The sequence below is a fragment of the Gavia stellata genome, chromosome 7 (assembly GCF_030936135.1).
Source record: "Gavia stellata isolate bGavSte3 chromosome 7, bGavSte3.hap2, whole genome shotgun sequence".
In the NCBI taxonomy this organism is placed as follows: domain Eukaryota; kingdom Metazoa; phylum Chordata; class Aves; order Gaviiformes; family Gaviidae; genus Gavia; species Gavia stellata.
In genome coordinates, this window is record NC_082600.1 from 21,298,937 (window position 1) to 21,312,590 (window position 13,654).

The following is a 13,654-nucleotide window of genomic DNA, read 5'->3' on the forward strand; positions in this document are numbered from 1 at the left end:
CTGATGTATGGGAAAGAATTTAACACTTAATATTGGTAGAGTTTTGACATCTGAAAGAAAATAATTGCTTTGAAGTGTCCAGTGTGAAAGCAGTCTGTTAGAATGGGTATACATGATGCTGATAATAATTCTAGTGACAAATTTGATGTCACGTGTACATTGTTAAATTAGATTTCAATTTTGCAATGTTTTTTTTCTACTCTGTTGAAAGTTTGAAAGAATTTCAGTCGTTCTGGCTCCAAAGCATCCTACAATGTTTTTTGTTCCTGAAATATTTTTGTCCTCCATACTGCTGTGTGAAAAATCATCTGCCTCAGATCACAGATGTTAGCACCTGACTAAGAGTGGACTGAAACACTCCGGCAGCATATGAGTTAAAGAAAGCAGGGAGGAATTAAAACTGTTAACTCTCCTGGGGTGCTGGACACAGTGTCCCCAGGCAGTTAATAGACAGAGGTGGGATGTCACATAAGTTCACTGAAATTAAGTTTGTTACCTATAATAGATGATGTGAACACAGCTCCAATTCTTTTCTCCCTCCCTCCCCACCCAGTGCAAGCCACTGTCCAGCAACCCTGGTGGTAGGAAGCTTAAATTGTTATTGTGCTCTTGAAGTCAGCCCTCAACAACATAATGGCAGAACTACAAGTGAGTTTCTGTGCCAGATGGGACCTAACTAAACATATAATTGAAACAGTGAGACCACCTGGATACACAGTGCTGTCAACTATAAAAAAGGCTTCTCCTAATAGTTACTGGTATAAACAGACTAAACAACTTTTACAGGCAGCGTGGTGAGTGTTAAGGAGAGTTTTGTTCCTTTAAAACCTGTGTAAATTCCAGTTGTGGCTGTAGATTAATGTTTCATCTGGAAAGATGATTTAGTGGGTTTCTGGTGTAGCTTTTGGTTCTCCATTTACCCAAAAACCATGTTGTCATGACATAGCTTTCATTTTCTCTTGTGATCTGAAGTTATGCATAATCCACCTCTTTATTAATAATCCAGTCCTCTGAGGTACGAAATACTCTCATTTCCCATTCATTTCATATTTTACAGGGCCCTAAAAGTTGATGTAAAGGAAATACATTTTGGAACACCTATGTAGGTATTATGATCCTTTTTTTTAAAAGTAGATAAATTGGGCCCGTAAGGCTTATTGTGATTAAAAGCTTCACTGCTTATAGTGAAATTGTAGAGCTACCCATATTGCTGTTATTAGCATATAAATGCTCTTATCTGCCAGAGTTGGACATAATCGTAAAATATGCCATCATTCCAGGATGAAGTTGGGAGCTGCCTGGGGTCCCATAACATTATGAGAATGAAGTAGCAATACTATTGTCATGGTTGAAGAAGCACATTCATTACCAGCCCCTCTTTTTTGAAACTGGTAATCTTACAGGGAAAAAAGCTTACGTGTTAGGTAAAATTTCTGAGACTTATTTTAATGTCAGAGGTGACTTTTTTTTTCCAGTACGGTGACTTTAATGCCTTTTCTTATTGCCATTTTTTGAGTAGCAAGAAAAGCTGTTTTAACTTTAAATATTCCAGATTCTTTGCATGCACGTGGAAAACAAATAGCTTCTTAATAGTCAAATTGTTAGGGATTTAATCTACATGTAAAACAAGCACCTCTGGAAAACTTTGAGAGATTTATGCCATGTTTTAAATGTGTGGCCAGTTTTTCTGTGGAGCTTTTTAGGATTCACTTTTTTCTTATTTCTCCTTATTTGTGTGGTTTTGACTACTGCTGCACAAGGGCCTCTAGCTGGGATCATCTACAGGGCTTTGCAGGGAGGCAGAAGCTGAAATGGTCTTTCAACCTGCTTCTTTCTTTGTCTGCAAATATTTGGAACACGGCTAAGAGCATCCTTGATGGAGTTTTTCTCCTTCCACACAGCTTTATTTTCCAGAACCACAAGGTGTGTTTACGTTCTGCCCATAGTATTGCAATATTCAGGCCTTGTAAGGAGATCTAAACTCCACTAATGTGTGTAAAAAGTTAGATGAAAAAATCTGGATCAAATAAACTAAACTGTTATTTAAACAGCATGTTTCTTTGAATTTCTTATGGTTAGAATAAAACCTTTTACGATGCATATTTTTCTTGTCACCAAAGGCTTATAATGCCATGACAGAGGCTATTTTTACAGTACATGTAGCCTGTCTGAAACTTCAACAGAAATCTTAAAAGTGAGTCTGGTCATGCAAGGTTTCCAGACTAGCAGATAAAACTGGCTATACAAGAGATAAGCATCCAACCTTTGAATCCTTACCTAAGATGAACCTTTTGAGGTTCTGTCCTTACCACTTTTCTAAGGGGTACAGATCACAGAATCAGTAAGGTTGGAAAAGACCTGTAAGATGGTATCAGTTCCCAGTCCCAGATCAATCAAGGTTGAGCCTGGGTTTATTTTCAACAGTTTGTGGAGGATCCCTTGGTAGCATGCATCCTGTTCATTATTTTTGACCCACGCTATTGAGATTGAATCCATACGTTAATTAATTCCACAAGAAATCTGCCTGAAATCTAAAGTGAGTAATTGATGAGCTATATTATGGGAACCTTTCTGTAAGAAAATATAGTATTCTAAAAAAAAAAAAAAAAATTGTTCACTTCATAATCATAAATTGTTTCATACCTAATTACAAACAGACAGTCTGAGTAATTGTCTTCATTGAGAGCTGTTTGACACTGAGAATATAATGCCTTATTTTATAAACTTTTTAATGTGCAGCCCATAAATATGTCACAGCTAAGGAGTACTGCATCTTTAAGTATATTAAATGCAGTCTTGTGTAACCAAACATAATAGGATTTTTAAATGAATTATAACTGAAGTGTTTAACAAACAACTTTTTAAACTCTCTACATGTGTAAAGCTTCTTTAAACTGACCAATTCAAATTAAATATCTGGAAAAAATAATTGTATTTGGCAGTATTGAAGCAAATTATTATGATTCTTGTCTCATGTATATTTAAGAGCAATAAAAGAGTTTCAGGGAAAATGTTTTTAATTAATTCCTTTAAAAAGCACCTGTTAATGGGTTTTAGAGCAATACTAAAGTCAAATAAATTTGAGAAATGAGAATGCATATGCTTTGTTTCAGAGAAGGTCATTCTGACACCTTTATAGCTGCTAAGGTCTGAACCTGATATACGCTGTACTAACTTGCAGTAGGCTTCATTTTTAACAATCATTCTCTTTTATAATGAAAATCATTTAATCCAAAACTTCATCTTGAGTTGATCTGCATTGGTTAATAATGCCTCTTTTTGAGGGGATGGAATTTCACATAAAAGATACAGGTGACATAAGCCATGTAGGAAACTTCAAAGATACTAATCCAAACAGCAGGAGAACTGTGGAGGGGGTAAGGGGATAGAACAGGAGGTGATACAAGACAGAAACGTTAAATTAACTGGGGCGGGGGGGGAGGAAGTATCCTGTACTCCAAGTACTAACAACTCAGTTTAAATGATGTATTCAAATACACTCTGCTTTAAGCACTCAACCATGATTTCATCTCTAGTCTGTTTTTTTAGGTAGACAACTGGCCTTCATCTAAGTTGCATTGTTTCAGTAGTTAATTATGGATCATTTCCTATCTAAATTTGCCAAACTTCGGTGTTCCGTCCCGTGCACATCCCTTACCCCACCCCCCCAAGTTATAAAACAGCAGTTTTGGTAGCAGAGTCCCTGTTTTGTTGTTTCATATGCATTCCAAACACTGTGAAAAAACTTTCACGACTGGCATTAGTTTTTCTTCTTGCTCTTGAATCATACCTGCAGCAGATGTGTACAGATGAGAAACCTGCTAAATAGAGAAATGCTGTTGTGCATACCCAGACTAATATGATTCTACAAGAAATAGTGACTTAATATGTTAAAATAATCCACATATATGCTTATAGTTTTGCTTTTCCTGAATAATTATGTAACCAGATTTGGACTACAATTCAGAGGCAAATGGTAAATTTCAGTTTTATAAAAAATTTATTAGTGAATTTCAGTTACATGTGATTAATAGTTGGAAGGAAAAAAAAGGAAATGCCTGAAAACATTGAAACATTTTATCTTCGCATACTTGAAAGGATATTTTACCTTGGAAACACAAGCTTATTTTGTTTTGACGTTTTTCTACCAAAAAATTCTGTAACTTTTCATTTTGAAGTTGAAACAATTTTTCATTTAAAAATGTGATAAAAAAAGAAGGTGAGATAAAAGTATCAACTGAAACAACTCTTTGGTTTGAGTTAAATAGATATGACATAGAATGGTGTTTTCTGTGGTTATTCTTGTTTTTGTCAGCATTGTCGGAAAACTTTAAATTCTGTTTCAATTGACTTTCCAGAAAATGCTGGAGAGGTTGTGCTGAAAGAAAGAAAAACCAAAATCAAACCCCATTAATCACTGTACACAGTGTCTACAGTGTCTATCCTGTAATTCTCTTTTTCCTTTTATTGCATGAAAATTTGGGCCTCCATCCATTAAACATCTCAAACATACATGGGGCTTAGTAAGATATTTGCTTTAAGAAAGTGCTGAAGTCTAGTGTACTGTGACCTTAGTGTGCACCCAGAATTCTAGGTTTCATTATGAAGACTTTCAGAAGGCGGGAAGTAAATTAGACTGATAAACCCAAATGTATGTTACTTAAAAGAGTCCAGTTGATTTTGTCAGCTATGCTGAGCACCTGGTAGCTTCTGGGAAGTCAGAGCTATGTTTGTAAAAACACTGTCAGTAGCTAAAGGTGAGGCAGTCTTGTTTAAAAAACAAACCAAACCAAACCTCCTACCTTAGGTTTTCCTCTGTGCTCTTGCGAAACAGCCTACCATACATTGGGCACTGAAAGAAAGATTAATTTTATCATTAAATATAGTAAATAAAATATTGAAGGAAATCAGCATATGTGCACCTTCCTTCTGGAGCCCTGCAATTCTGCTGTTGTAGAAAGCATTAATGGGTTATGGCAAAACAGGTGTGGTGGTTGGTTTCTTTAGCCAACAGTGTTTCTGTTTTTCTCCCAAAATACTAAACCCAGAGAGTGAACATTTTGTCTGCTTGCATCTCACTTTTTAGCCTGTGAGATTTCTGGGTTATGAATATGGAAAATGAGAAAGTCTAGTGATGGACACACAGCTGGACTGGGCTGCTATGACAAAAGAGTTGCAATTCTGAATTCTTTATGCCTGGATGAAGCAGAAAGAAAATGGTGCTGGCTAATGTCTGGTGCCAGATGGCTTTCTGCCTGTTTCAAACAAGAGCTCAGATGCTAGACCACACATTAAAATGATACTTCTGGTTATGTTCAGTTTTGGGTTCAAATGACAGTGTTCTTTAATGCATGTCCATTATTATATTTTTCTTTATTTCCATGAAAACTTGTTTCTCTTTAATTGCAAAAGGGTCACATCCAGTAAGGTGTTATAGCATTCAAATTCCATTGCTTTCATGGGATGTTTTAAATTACTTCTCATTTCATAACTTCTTGAATCATCTATGTGCAAAAAAATGTCCCTTTTAAAATGTTTGAACTGGAAAGATCAGAGATACAGCCTGACTCTTTACAACATAAATTAAGCAGTGTGATCCATCAGCTGCACTGAATTCAATTGACTTTGGTGGTGGTCCACCTGGAAGTGATTAACAAATTAGTTATGGTAATTGGAGGTAAAAAGGCAAACACTCAACTTCCCCTGTGCCTCCAAAGGGCTGTGGAATACAGCCAGGTAGTTGCCTGCATTGTTTATCTGTCTGCCTGCCTCCTTTGAAGTATTAAGTCATAGCAGCAAAGAGAATTAGAAATACATTCTTTCTAGATTATGTTCAGAATTTCCCTTTGCCCTGTTTTTATTTGCGTAAAAGACATAATATCCATAAACACCACATTCTACCAATTCTCTCATAAGGCCTCTATGTATCTCATGGATCTGTACTGAAAAAGGTTCACAGAAGTAGTTATCTTGCCCTGATCTTTCTTATGTCAACATTCAGCATTGGAGATGTCAAGGCAAGATAAACCATATGTTACAGGCCATAATAGAAGCAAATTAAACATGTGCTTAGGATAAGATTTGTCAAGGAAGAGACTACCGTCTGTGTTCTGACTTCACAAAAATTCTATTTTAGCACTGAATATACTATACGCTCAGACATAATACAGGTACTCTTCTGTTAACATTAAATATCAATGATATTTTTCTCCTACAAATCTGGTGCCCAATTTCACAGTATCGCATCTCTTTTCTGCCTAAAATGTCAGGCCTGTTTAAGTAAGTGGATGCCTCTAAATGAAAGTAGAGTTTGTAGTGGTCTCCTCCAAATTCTTGTAATAACCAGTTCTGTGTCCACCTCTGTAAGCAACAGTGAACCCCACTTCGGTGATTGACACCGCCTTGGGGTCATAAGTGTGTTGACTAATCTGAGATCAACTGGAGTAGAAATTCAACAAATGAAAGCTTACAGCTTTCAAAGTAAGATTCAGGAAAAACTGAGCTGGCTAAATTAAACATGTGGTAATGGGGATCTCTTTTTAGATATCTCTTTTTTTGAATTCTGCTTGCATTGGTACACAGAACTGGATGCGGCTGGTAAGCTCCATCTTTTCAAACAGAGGGACCAAGTTCTCCTCTAGCCCCTTAAGAGCTTGACATATGAAATGAGTTCAGCACACACACTGACAACGAGCAAATTTCTAAAAACAAAAGTAGAACAGTCTAGGGTGTGAGAAATGCAGGGTCAAAAATCTCCTTACCAAGCAGTGAATTCAAATCTACTACCTGTGAGAATACTGCAGTTACCAAACTAGGCTGAGAAGAAAAACGGGAAAGCACTATGCATTCCCTGGAAAGGGTTTCATCCTATGACAAGGGGCTCAGGCAGGGTATTATCATCACTGGAGTGGAGAAAACACAAAAACCTATGCACTGAGATTTGCTCATTCACTGGAAAATGTTCAGATGAGTTCCTCCCAGCGCTGCTCATGCATTTTCCTGAACGTAGAATATTCATATACACCAGTTCTGTAAAAGATGTGGTAATTGAGATGTGAGCCATTTTAACATCTTCTGTTGATGACTTTCGGGGCTTTTTGGGCTGCTGGCCCAAGCTGCCTCACTGTCCCGGTATATTGAGTGTCATAGGTACTACAGAGCGGCCCAGCCACCTACAAAACTGTCTTTGTAGTGGTTACGGAAGATGCCTGCGATCTTTACTGGTTCTTGCTTCGTGTGATACACCCATGTATTTTTGGAGATGTATGTCCTGGAATCTAAATGAATGGAAGTATCTTGTGTCTGTATGGGCAGAGAGTTTGACACATATTGTATGGGAAAAGAAAAAGAGAATATTAGAGAAGTGTTTCCTGTTGTAAAAGTCTTTGGTCAGGGTTCTCAGAACTTGTCTTTATTTTGATAGTTTTGAAGCCCCAGCTGGGAATCCAAAAAAGGAATATACTTGCTGCTTGTGAGCTGCATCCCAAGTAGATCTGAAGACAAGGGTAGAGAGCTTGTGGATGTAGGTAAGCAATGTTTATTACGAAGCTAAAATTAACTTTAATTTATTCATAAATGGGTCTATAAATTAGCATTGCTATATACTGTACTTTCTCATATATGCCTCAGGGGATCTCAGGCAGCAATTTAAGCCATTGAAGGCTTAACAGAAGAGAAAATCAAAAGGTATTGATTGATTTCTCCTTGTATGCCTAGACAGAAACGTCCTTGCTTGTTCATACTGATTTTTGAATGTAAGGTACCACTGTTTGTAATGCACTGGAAATAAAATTAAAACCTGTCAGATGGTACAATTGTCTGGTACAAAACTCTAGCATACTATTACGTTTCTCTATAAACAGGAAAAAATATACTATTTATATATTAGCTCTTCTAGAAGTGCCACGTTTTAGAAACAGCTAGTATGCATTTGTTTTAATGAAGAGCCATGTGTATCCAGGTAAAATTTACCTGCAAAGTAACTGCATATCCTGCAAAGGATCCTGCATAGTTTTTTACTGTTCCGAGAAAGAAAATGGAAGAAGAACAGTTTGTACTGAAGGACATGCAGGTGGAGTGAACCTTTTGCAAAGACAAGGATTTCGGCAACATTCATTTAGACTCTACCGCATAGTCTCTGGGAATTTTCAGGTGCCTACAGCTGGAATTAAATCTACTGGATGGAAGCTGGGCTTATGTACGTCTAGGCAAAACACACCTCCTAAATTGCTAAATTTTCCAAAGTCATCAATGCATGATGTATCTGCTATGGAACTGAAAGTGTCAGTGACTTCTTAATGGATGATTTAAATGGAATTAATTTTAAAATGGCATTCACGCTGTAGGTGCAGTGAGAGGGAGAAGCAGCAACAAAGAGTGTAAAAGATGTTGGAAGTCAGGCTAAGCGACTGTATAGCTAAAGGAGCTGTAGGCTACCAATTACTTTTTTGCTTTGAAAATCTTATGGCCACTGTTAGGATACAAAAATGCTTCTTTTAATTTAGAAGAATAGGAGCTGAGGAAACAGAACTACTCCATGAATCAAAAATATAATTAAAGTGTTTTGTAACCTATTTGAATCCCTAAATATGGGAAGCCGTTTCAGACTGCCCTTGTTGATTCTGTATGATCATTTAAAAACACATCATGCTGAGACCCAAATAACTCGGTAAGGAGAATTCAATGAGACAAAGTGCTTGCCAACCCTTCAATAAGTGTAGTTAGTGACTAATAGTTTTGATTAAAGCTGATTTACTTTCTTTGGACTGAAGCAAAAATGCCTTTAAGAGGCTTGATTAGAAGCATTTGGATTTCATCTCTAGGGTAAACTACTGCTGAAGATTAAGAAATCTAAGGGGTACATGGGGTTTGCATTTCGTTGTGGAATAAGCAAAACCAAATGTGTAAAACAGATGGGGTATGTAAAAGTTAAGAACTACAGCACCAAACTTTTGAGCATCTGGATCTCTGAAAAGCAAGAATGCCATGTTACACTTTTCTGAAGTGCTAAGTGTCACTATAAACAGGATTTAAATTAGGCAGTAGAAAGCACATAGATCTGTCCAGCTGGGAAACAGTGAAGAGGGGGAGTCTGTCTAAAATCCTCTGCTTCTCTGCACTAGAGAGACTTCATTTACAGCTGCCAAACAGTCCACCAGCACCAAATCCTCCCTTGAAACTAAGTGGATACAATTGGTTTTGACAGACTTGTTTTTTAAATTTCGTCTGTAAGGATTGAGATACATCCTGCCCAAATACCTATGCTAGTGAAAAGTGGGTGACTCACACATCAGGTCTTTTTTAACTTACAGGTTCAAATTGATACTTCTGACCTCTGCATTCTGCATTCCTTCTGTGGACTGTGGGACTCAACAGTTAAGGGCTGCAGTGCCTAATTTGCAGGTGTTGAAATAATCCAATAACTTCAGTTCTGAGTCCAAACTCCATCCTGTAAGGGTCTTCTCATGAAGACCATCATACCACCTTTCTTTTAAAGTGAATGTTGTTGCAGCTACCCCATGTCCTTACTGATCAATAGTCAGCTACTCTATGCACTTTTTCACGATGTTTTGCTTCTGTTGTCAAACATAAATCTCAAATGAGATAACCAAGGAGGTATGTTCCCTGTCACAGCTCTGCTAGCCTTTCATTACATTTCTAGATGCAGGTGGTATTTTTATTTCTTTGTTTTCCTGCAAATTGTTATGTTAGACCCCTCAGCAATAGACAAAAGACCTCTCCAAGTCTGGTATTGTAACTGATAACTCACTTTGTTACTATCAGTTTGCTTGGACTTTGGATCCCACTGAACACAGGACACTTTTTTTGAAGCATATTTCTAGTTGTGCAGAGCTATGTTGGTATTTGTCCATTCTGGGAAAATGCTGCAGTGCTCAGATGGGATACTCTGAAGAGCTGCCACAGACATCAGCATCAACAGATGACGCTGCAGTGCCCATCTGCAAGAGAACTTAAGGAAAGGCTGGCTGATTCAGACTCACAGGCTGATAGAGGAAGGATTCCCAAGGTTGTTCTGTGCCTTGTACAAGGAATGAGTATGAGATTACAGAGTGAGTCCAAGAAGGAACAAGAACACAACATGTATTTCTAAATCAAAGTAAACTGTTATACTGGAAATCCCACAGTTATCTCTCACTGAGCTATTATGTCTACATAGTGTAAATTAGTGTGTAGCTGTCTTATTTCTGGAAATGCACTGTGCTGAAACCTCCACTTGTTAATAGGGCTAATAACATCAGGAGCAGTGTAGTAGTCATGTGTGTTTCCAGTTCCAGAGATAGCTTGGTCGGCAGCTGGAAAGGAGTAAGGCCAGGAATGGTAACCACACGGCAAGCAGTTTGGGAAACACTGACCTAGAGGTTTGCTTACTGAGAAAAGCCCAATAGAAATAGACAAATTCCACACTGTCAGAAATGTTAAAGCGATTGCACTGAAGGAAGACCACATACTAGCTTGGATTTGATTGCTGTAGTTCATTGATAATCAAATAATAGCTGAGCAGTGAACAGGCGCAAATAGTCCTTAGAACGTACCTTGTCATTTTGCAGCAAATTATGGGTATGTGTTAGACGGTATTTAACCTATGTAAATGTGCAAGTTCACATATTTTGTATGACAAGCTCTTCTTTTTTTTCCCCCTCTCTGTATCTTCTAGATAGCAAATAGTTTGGATTTAGTCCTTCAGATAAAAGCCAGATACTTTGAATTTAATCCTACATTAGACCTACCCATCAGTTGAGTCCTTCATTTGTACTACTGTGGAAGGCAAAGAGGTGAGATGGACTTCCAAGGTCTTGTTTCATCTAGCTCCCTCAGAAATTAGTGCTAAAATCTATGGATATTAGGGGAGCTCTCATTTCTTTCTGATACATATTAGAATCAGAATATGTATCAGAATGGCTTTATTGTTCTGACAATTTAAAATCCAAGAAAAGCCTGAATAAATGAAAGTGTTCAGCAAATAAAAGAGAGAACAAAATGGTTGAAAAAAGGAAATGTTTTTCGTAGAACTATGTTATGAAAATATTTCAAACTCAACCACCCGAGTGTCCTACAGAATAATGGAGAAAAGAGAAAAGGAAAATAAATCAGGAAAATAGAAACTTCAGCTTTTAACTAATAGAAACATCTAGAGTCTAATTCTGTGCCTGTTGAAACAGTCAATTATGATGTTATTGCACAGGTAAAGGCTGAAAGGTTTTTGACATGACTGGCTAGGGTGCAGTAATTAGGTGTGTTGTTGGTGTCACACTGCCAGTAACCCACTGCTCACCTCCATTCGTGTATGGCAAGGCTTTTATAACAACAAATTCAATAATTAACCGGTATGGAAAAGGTCATTATGGGAGCCAGCGCATGGATTTCTGGTTTCTGTCTTATTGCATAGCACTAAGTTTCTTTTAAATATACAGCAACACAAAGTAATGAAAGGAATATTGCTATCTCATGTCATGTAGCTTTGGGAAACATAGCATGCTCTGTGAACAGGCAAAATGCAGTTCAGGGCCTGACCGATTGGAAAAAGTCGCTGTGCATGCTTTGAACAGAAAGCAAGGGCTGGTCTACTAAGATCCCATTAAATGGCTCACAAAATTCCCTTTTTTGCAAAAATTGACAAAGCTTGCCTGTTGATTTATTATTCATATACAGAGTGCTGCTTCTTCAGGAAGATCGTAAATACAATTTCTCCGGCCCAGTCAGCCTCTCTAGGTTCCTGATGAAGTGATAAGCACAATAGAACTCAGGAGGATTAAGGGATGAGTTGGAAAATGGAAGCTGAGCTGTATTTCTGCACGTTGCCTTGCAAGAAACAGCCGCAGAGAGATAAGAGCCAAGTAGTATGAAAATATCTGCATAAATCCCCTTGTAATGGAAGCCTGGGGCTCTGTCAAAACTCTCTTTCAAGGGTGAATGATTCAGATTCTCAGTTACATAGATCTGGGAGGTTAATCCTTTGTTAAAGAATTCTTCCACTTAAATTTATTTAGAGCGTATGATCACTACATATTGAAAAAGATACTAAAATCCTCTTTAGATTAGGCTATTTATTTACTGGTATCTCTGGTATTCTTGGGACTATTACTCTTATATGTATTAACTCCCTGATGTTAATGTAGATCTTGACAGAAAAATTTTAATAAGTGTGTAGGAAGATCATTTAGCTGGGATGGAGAACAGACCTGGGGATCGGGACCATTTTCTTCTATGTTCAGCTCCCTGGGTGCTTACTGTGTGATTTTGACACGTTAGCTATATGCATTTCTTTTTATCCCTGTGTAAAATGGACATAATATATTTCAGGGGTTTGGTGAAGCTAAATTATGCTGAACACTCTTTTCAGATGAAAGGCTGTCAAAATAACTGTAACCAGTTTTATCAAGCAGCTTTGATTAGCAGTGATCTGGTTGCTTGGTTTCATAACTGACCCTAGATGAAATCTGAAGCACTGTTGGGTTGAGGCTCTGTTGTATTGTCATTACTGCTTTATAGTATGGTTTACAAAGTCTGGAAAATGTCTGCAATTGATAATCTGAGAGACATTTGTTTGTGGAAAGATTAAGTACTACATCCAGATTATATTAAGTTTTCCATCAGAGTGTCACAACTACAGAATGAAGAGTTTTTAAAGCATTGATCTATTTTTAAGTTTACCTAACCTCTGACAAAATCCCAGCAAATCTTCCCTTTTCTAACTCCAGTGATGCCTATCATATTTGATTTCAAGTTACTGTAGTTGCTTTGTAACCTGAATTAAGGGCGCATTTCAGCCTAAGCAAGTAAATGTTGAAATCTAGAAGGAAGAGCATGGATTGTAGGACAGAGGTACCCAGGGGAGGCCCTGGGCAGTGAGCCTGTTAGCTGGGAAGCTTGCAACATCTTTAGAAAAGGATCCTTCTGTTAAGCAGCCTAGGGAATCTGTCCTGAGTATATGTCCTCCTCAGGTTTCACTGTAGTACAACATCCAGTTTACTTTGAAGGTGTTGGTAACAAGGACGCAATAACATGCCATTAGAAAACTGTTCTCTTATTACCACTGTCCTGTTCCTCATAGGCAGAGAATCTCCCTGAATAAACCTTCTGTAGAATTTTGGGATGTTATTAAGATCATAACCCATGAGTGCTTAATCTCTATTCTCATATCTGAGATCATTGCGGGCTTCTGTTTTGTCGGTAGCTGTTTATTAGTGTTTTGTTACCAGTGAGCAGCATAAAAGGATATGAAAATAGAAAGAGGAATTCATACTGATATTTTATTTGGACCTAACTAAAGACTATTGCAAATTACTTCTCAAAATTGTAAATTACTTCTTCACAGAACTCACAACCTCAGCTGATATTCTGGAATCTCTTTTCTGTGGCCTAATAGCCTTTCTAATAAAGCTAGTAGCAAAATTTCTATCATCAGCTTCATTGGCAGAGCGTAAAATTTTGTGAATAAAACCAATGATATTAAAAATTAATAGGAAATTTGCCTGATGAAGTCTTGAGGAAGATCAGGCCTTGACAGTGTTTGGAGCACGAAAGTTTTACTGCATTAATTTCCTGACAAAATGTGGATGTCCAGCACTTTTTCAGAAGGTGCCCCATGCCTTGCAGGAGTGCATGTTAAATAAGACCTTTGCTTTTGGTCTCA